Genomic DNA, 6,299 nt, shown 5'->3' with positions numbered 1-6,299 from the left:
GGAATCCTTTTGCAGAAATGACTGCTTCAATGCGGCGTGGCATGGAGGCAATCAGCCTGTGGCACTGCTGAGGTGTTATGGAGGCCCAGGATGCTTCGATAGCGGCCTTAAGCTCATCCAGAGTGTTGGGTCTTGTGTCTCTCAACTTTCTCTTCACAATATCCCACAGATTCTCTATGGGGTTCAGGTCAGGAGAGTTGGCAGGCCAATTGAGCACAGTAATACCATGGTCAGTAAACCATTCACCAGTGGTTTTGGCACTGTGAGCAGGTGCCAGGTCGTGGTGAAAAATGAAATCTTCATCTCCATAAAGCTTTTCAGCAGATGGAAGCATGAAGTGCTCCAAAATCTCCTGATAGCTAGCTGCATTGACCCTGCCCTTGATAAAACACAGTGGACCAACACCAGCAGCTGACATGGCACCCCAGACCATCACTGACTGTGGGTACTTGACACTGGACTTCAGGCATTTTGGCATTTCCTTCTCCCCAGTCTTCCTCCAGACTCTGGCACCTTGATTTCCGAATGACATGCAAAATTTGCTTTCATCCGAAAACAGTACTTTGGACCACTGAGCAACAGTCCAGTGCTGCTGTTTCTGGTTCAAAAGTGGCTTGACCTGGGGAATGCGGCACCTGTAGCCCATTTCCTGCACACGCCTGTGCACGGTGGCTCTGGATGTTTCTACTCCAGACTCAGTCCACTGCTTCCGCAGGTCCCCCAAGGTCTGGAATCGGCCCTTCTCCACAATCTTCCTCAGGGTCCGGTCACCTCTTCTCGTTGTGCAGCGTTTTCTGCCACACTTTTTCCTTCCCACAGACTTCCCACTGAGGTGCCTTGATACAGCACTCTGGGAACAGCCTATTCGTTCAGAAATTTCTTTCTGTGTCTTAACCTCTTGCTTGAGGGTGTCAATGATGGCCTTCTGGACAGCAGTCAGGTCGGCAGTCTTACCCATGATTGCAGTTTTGAGTAATGAACCAGGCTGGGAGTTTTTAAAAGCCTCAGGAATCTTTTGCAGGTGTTTAGAGTTAATTCGTTGATTCAGATGATTAGGTTAATAGCTCGTTTAGAGAACCTTTTCATGATATGCTAATTTTTTGAGATAGGAATTTTGGGTTTTCATGAGCTGTATGCCAAAATCATCAGTATTAAAACAATAAAAGACCTGAAATATTTCAGTTGGTGTGCAATGAATCTAAAATATATGAAAGTTTAATTTTTATCATTACATTATGGAAAATAATGAACTTTATCACAATATGCTAATTTTTTGAGAAGGACCTGTACTTAAATATCTGCAGAAATGTAAGGGGTGTACTCACTTTTGTGATACACTGTATATATATATATACAGTGAAGCCCAAAATTATTCATACCCCTGGCAAATTTTGACTTAAAGTTACTTTTATTCAACCAGCAATTTTTTTTTTGGACCGGAAATGACACAGGCGTCTCCCAGAAGATAATAAGACGATGTACAAGAGGCATCATTATGGAAAAAAATATTTCTCAGCTTTTATTTACATTTGAACAAAAAGTGGCATGTCCAAAATTATTCATACCCTTCTCAATAATTAATAGAAAAGCCTTTATTGGCTATTACAGCAATCAAACGCTTCCTATAATTGCTGACCAGCTTTTTGCATGTCTCCACTGGTATTTTTGCCCATTTGTAAAAATGTAAATAAAAGCTGGGAAATATTTTTTTCCATAATGATGCCTCTTGTACATCGTCTTATTATCTTCTGGAAGACACCTGTGTCATTTCTGGTCAAAAAAAAAATTGCTGGTTGAATAAAAGTAACTTTAAGTCAAAATTTGCCAGGAGTATGAATAATTTCGGGCTTCACTGTATATATATATATATATATATATATATATATATATATATATATATCAGTGTAGGTATTACAAATATAATTTATTGCATCGCCCAAAATAACTTTCAATATCATTATGATTGCTATTTTTTAAATGTGTTAAACTTTATGTGTTGCTTCTTTGGCATTGTCCGCAACCCAGACTTTAGAACTTTAGGAACTTAAAGTCAGGCCTTTCTGATTTTTTACAAAACACAGGCAAATTGTTTTTTTACTTCAACTGCTTCTAAAAATACTCTTTTTTTTTCTTATTTTACAGTTTTAACACTCCACTCGTTACAATATTTTAATACTTGTTATTGGCAAGAACACTTCAACTCAGAGTGCACATCCGAATGTTCTGGCAAATTACAGTCTTATTAACCAGTGCTTACAGTATGCTGCACAGCAGGGGTTTTGAACCTGCGGGAGTACTTGTCTGGGGGCGCGCGGTATCACGAGACTACTATGAACCGGTGGCACACGAGATTGAGCGGGGGCACACTAAGGGGAGGGGGGCGTGGCGGAAAGGAGTAGAGCATGCCTGAAAAGGTTGAAAACCCCCCGCCGTAAAACGATAGGTGTCGCCATCACCCTAGACACCAAAAAGATAAGCGCTACAATATCCTCCTGACTACCAGGAAGAAAATGTCTCACAATTCCTTGTTTTGTTTGTAAGTTAATAAGCATACTGAAAACATTTTTATTTTAAAAATATAATGTGTTCACTATACATTTTATATATCACTACACATTTTATATATCACTACACATTTTGGATATCAGAACACGGTACATATGAAACTGAATCATAATCACAGTAATGAAATCCCAAAGAAAAGGCAGAGGCTGACCACTGGCTTGTTTTGAAACCACTTGATGTAAGCAAGTTCAGGACCTCGTCTGACAACCATCTCAGATGCCCTCTTTCTTTCTTTTCACTGGCCTGATCCCCTATATGGTTGCACTCCTTTGGAATTCTGTTCTTCATAAGAGTTCCAGTACCTGCCAACCCTTTCTCCATCAGGGTGTCCAGGAGATTGAGAGTTGAGAACAGGTGGGTTTCTCTGCCAAATAAAGGACAACTTGTTCTCCAATGCCCCATTTCTCTGTGACTCTGAAAGCGGTCTTACCTTGGTAAACCACAAAATCTAAGACTATGCCACTTGATATGGCCAAGACAAACACCTTCGATCCGGTAGGGTATGGATTGCCCGGTACATACTGGCAAAATGGGCAGCAACCAGTAAATGGAATCATTTGCTCATCAATGAACAATTTTTCTGCAATAGGCTGATTTGGACATCCCTGCCTCACTTTGTCCAAGGACCTGACTTTCCACAAGAGGTCTCTGCTTTTGTCCTCACTGGAAATATCAAGGTTATTGACAATCTTAATGGAATTCCTTATGCCTAATTCACACTACACGATTTTTGCCCTGATTTTCGCTCGGCGACTGGTCGGCGCTTGATTTTCTGGGAGACCAGAGCAGCTCGTCTGCGATTCCAGTTGGTGATAGATCGTATAGTGTGAAACCCCCTGTCGCCGATCAGTCGTGTAGTGTGAAATATACACCGTCTGAAAGACTCCCGAGTGCAAGAGATTCAGTTGTGTATTGTGAACTGTACAGCGACCCGACGACTTGGGAAGTCGTGTAGTGTGAACTTGGCATTAGTTTATAGAATCAATTTTTAGAAACGGATTCTGCCACTATTTAAACTCTGGTGTTTGAGGCCCAAAACATATGTATATTTGGATACCCACGTAGACAGAACTGCCAAAGAATATCAGAAAACCAGAAAATGAAAAGCTTACAGCACTCAGTATTCCCAGGCGGACTCCCATCTAGGTATTGACTGAGCCCAACCCTGCTTGGCTTCTGAGATCGGACGAGATCAGGCGTTACCAAGGTGGTTTGGCCGTAAGCGAAAGAGGCTGGATTTAAAGGACTGTTATAGCTAGTCAGCCAGCTATCTGAGTGCTAGCCAGCTATCTGGGCTGGAATTACATTGGAAGGCCTTTAATAGATAGATAGATTAGATAGATAGATAGATAGATAGATAGATAGATAGATAGATAGACAGATAGACAGATAGATAGATAGATAGATAGATAGATAGATAGATAGATAGATCCTTTATTATGCTAGCTAACAGCTAAATGACACTTCATGAATTGGGCTGAAACCAAAAGGCTGGATTTAAAGGACTGTTATAGCTAGTCAGCCAGCTATCTGAGTGCTAGCCAGCTATCTGGGCTGGAATTACATTGGAAGGCCTTTGATAGATAGATAGATAGATAGATAGATAGATAGATAGATAGATAGACAGATAGACAGATAGAAAGATAGATAGATAGATAGATAGATCCTTTATTATGCTAGCTAACAGCTAAATGACACTTCATGAATTGGGCTGAAACCAAAAAATGATAAGCTTACAGCACTCAGTATTCCCAGGCGGTCTCCCATCTAGGTACTGACTGAGCCCAACCCTGCTTGGCTTCTGAGATCGGACGAGATCAGGCGTTCCCAAGGTGGTTTGGCCATAAGAGAAAGAGGCTGGATTTAAAGGACTGTTATAGCTAGTCAGCCAGCTATCTGAGTGCTAGCCAGCTATCTGGGCTGGAATTACATTGGAAGGCCTTTAATAGATAGATAGATAGATAGATAGATAGATAGATAGACAGACAGACAGACAGACAGACAGACAGACAGACAGACAGACAGACAGACAGACAGATAGATAGATAGATAGATAGATAGATAGATAGATAGATAGATAGATAGATCCTTTATTATGCTAGCTAACAGCTAAATGACACTTCATGAATTGGGCTGAAACCAAAAGGCTGGATTTAAAGGACTGTTATAGCTAGTCAGCCAGCTATCTGAGTGCTAGCCAGCTATCTGGGCTGGAATTACATTGGAAGGCCTTTGATAGATAGATAGATAGATAGATAGATAGATAGATAGATAGATAGATAGATAGATAGACAGATAGACAGATAGATAGATAGATAGATAGATATATAGATCCTTTATTATGCTAGCTAACAGCTAAATGATACTTCATGAATTGGGCTGAAACCAAAAAATGATAAGCTTACAGCACTCAGTATTCCCAGGCGGTCTCCCATCTAGGTACTGACTGAGCCCAACCCTGCTTGGCTTCTGAGATCGGACGAGATCAGGCGTTCCCAAGGTGGTTTGGCCATAAGAGAAAGAGGCTGGATTTAAAGGACTGTTATAGCTAGTCAGCCAGCTATCTGAGTGCTAGCCAGCTATCTGGGCTGGAATTACATTGGAAGGCCTTTAATAGATAGATAGATAGATAGATAGATAGATAGATAGATAGATAGATAGATAGATAGATAGATAGATAGATAGATAGATAGATAGACAGACAGACAGACAGACAGACAGACAGACAGACAGATAGATAGATAGATCCTTTATTATGCTAGCTAACAGCTAAATGACACTTCATGAATTGGGCTGAAACCAAAAGGCTGGATTTAAAGGACTGTTATAGCTAGTCAGCCAGCTATCTGAGTGCTAGCCAGCTATCTGGGCTGGAATTACATTGGAAGGCCTTTGATAGATAGATAGATAGATAGATAGATAGATAGATAGATAGATAGATAGATAGATAGATAGACAGATAGACAGATAGATAGATAGATAGATAGATATATAGATCCTTTATTATGCTAGCTAACAGCTAAATGATACTTCATGAATTGGGCTGAAACCAAAAAATGATAAGCTTACAGCACTCAGTATTCCCAGGCGGTCTCCCATCTAGGTACTGACTGAGCCCAACCCTGCTTGGCTTCTGAGATCGGACGAGATCAGGCGTTCCCAAGGTGGTTTGGCCATAAGAGAAAGAGGCTGGATTTAAAGGACTGTTATAGCTAGTCAGCCAGCTATCTGAGTGCTAGCCAGCTATCTGGGCTGGAATTACATTGGAAGGCCTTTAATAGATAGATAGATAGATAGATAGATAGATAGATAGATAGATAGATAGATAGATAGATAGATAGATAGATAGATAGATAGATAGATAGATAGATAGATAGATAGATAGATAGATAGATAGATAGATAGATAGATCCTTTATTATGCTAGCTAACAGCTAAATGACACTGCATAAATGGGGCTGAAACCAAAAGGCTGGATTTAAAGGACTGTTATAGCTAGTCAGCCAGCTATCTGAGTGCTAGCCAGCTATCTGGGCTGGAATTACATTGGAAGGCCTTTGATAGATAGATAGATAGATAGATAGATAGATAGATAGATAGATAGATAGATAGATAGATAGATAGATAGATAGATAGATAGATAGATAGATAGATAGATAGATAGATAGATAGATAGATAGATAGATAGTGTTAGGTTTTTCGGAACATAAAAACGTACATTTAATATGGGAAGTT

General features: G+C 40.3%; 4 non-coding genes across 4 annotated transcripts; all 4 read right to left on the bottom strand.

Moving 5' to 3' along the window:
• Positions 1-3,670: 3,670 nt before the first annotated feature.
• Positions 3,671-3,789, bottom strand: LOC134315404 (5S ribosomal RNA). Its single transcript, XR_010012555.1, has one exon. It is a non-coding gene; the product is annotated as a 5S ribosomal RNA (ribosomal RNA).
• Positions 3,790-4,295: 506 nt separating this feature from the next.
• Positions 4,296-4,414, bottom strand: LOC134316005 (5S ribosomal RNA). The gene has a single exon (XR_010013054.1). It is a non-coding gene; the product is annotated as a 5S ribosomal RNA (ribosomal RNA).
• A 549-nt stretch (positions 4,415-4,963) lies between these two features.
• On the bottom strand, positions 4,964-5,082 carry LOC134316004 (5S ribosomal RNA). Its single transcript, XR_010013053.1, has one exon. It is a non-coding gene; the product is annotated as a 5S ribosomal RNA (ribosomal RNA).
• A 545-nt stretch (positions 5,083-5,627) lies between these two features.
• On the bottom strand, positions 5,628-5,746 carry LOC134316003 (5S ribosomal RNA). The gene has a single exon (XR_010013052.1). It is a non-coding gene; the product is annotated as a 5S ribosomal RNA (ribosomal RNA).
• Between the last annotated feature and the right edge of the window lie 553 nt (positions 5,747-6,299).

This window comes from Trichomycterus rosablanca, chromosome 5, assembly GCF_030014385.1.
Source record: "Trichomycterus rosablanca isolate fTriRos1 chromosome 5, fTriRos1.hap1, whole genome shotgun sequence".
NCBI classification, from domain to species: Eukaryota; Metazoa; Chordata; class Actinopteri; order Siluriformes; family Trichomycteridae; genus Trichomycterus; species Trichomycterus rosablanca.
Note: the sequence above shows the minus strand (reverse complement) of the source record. Positions and strands in the feature narration are given on the sequence as shown.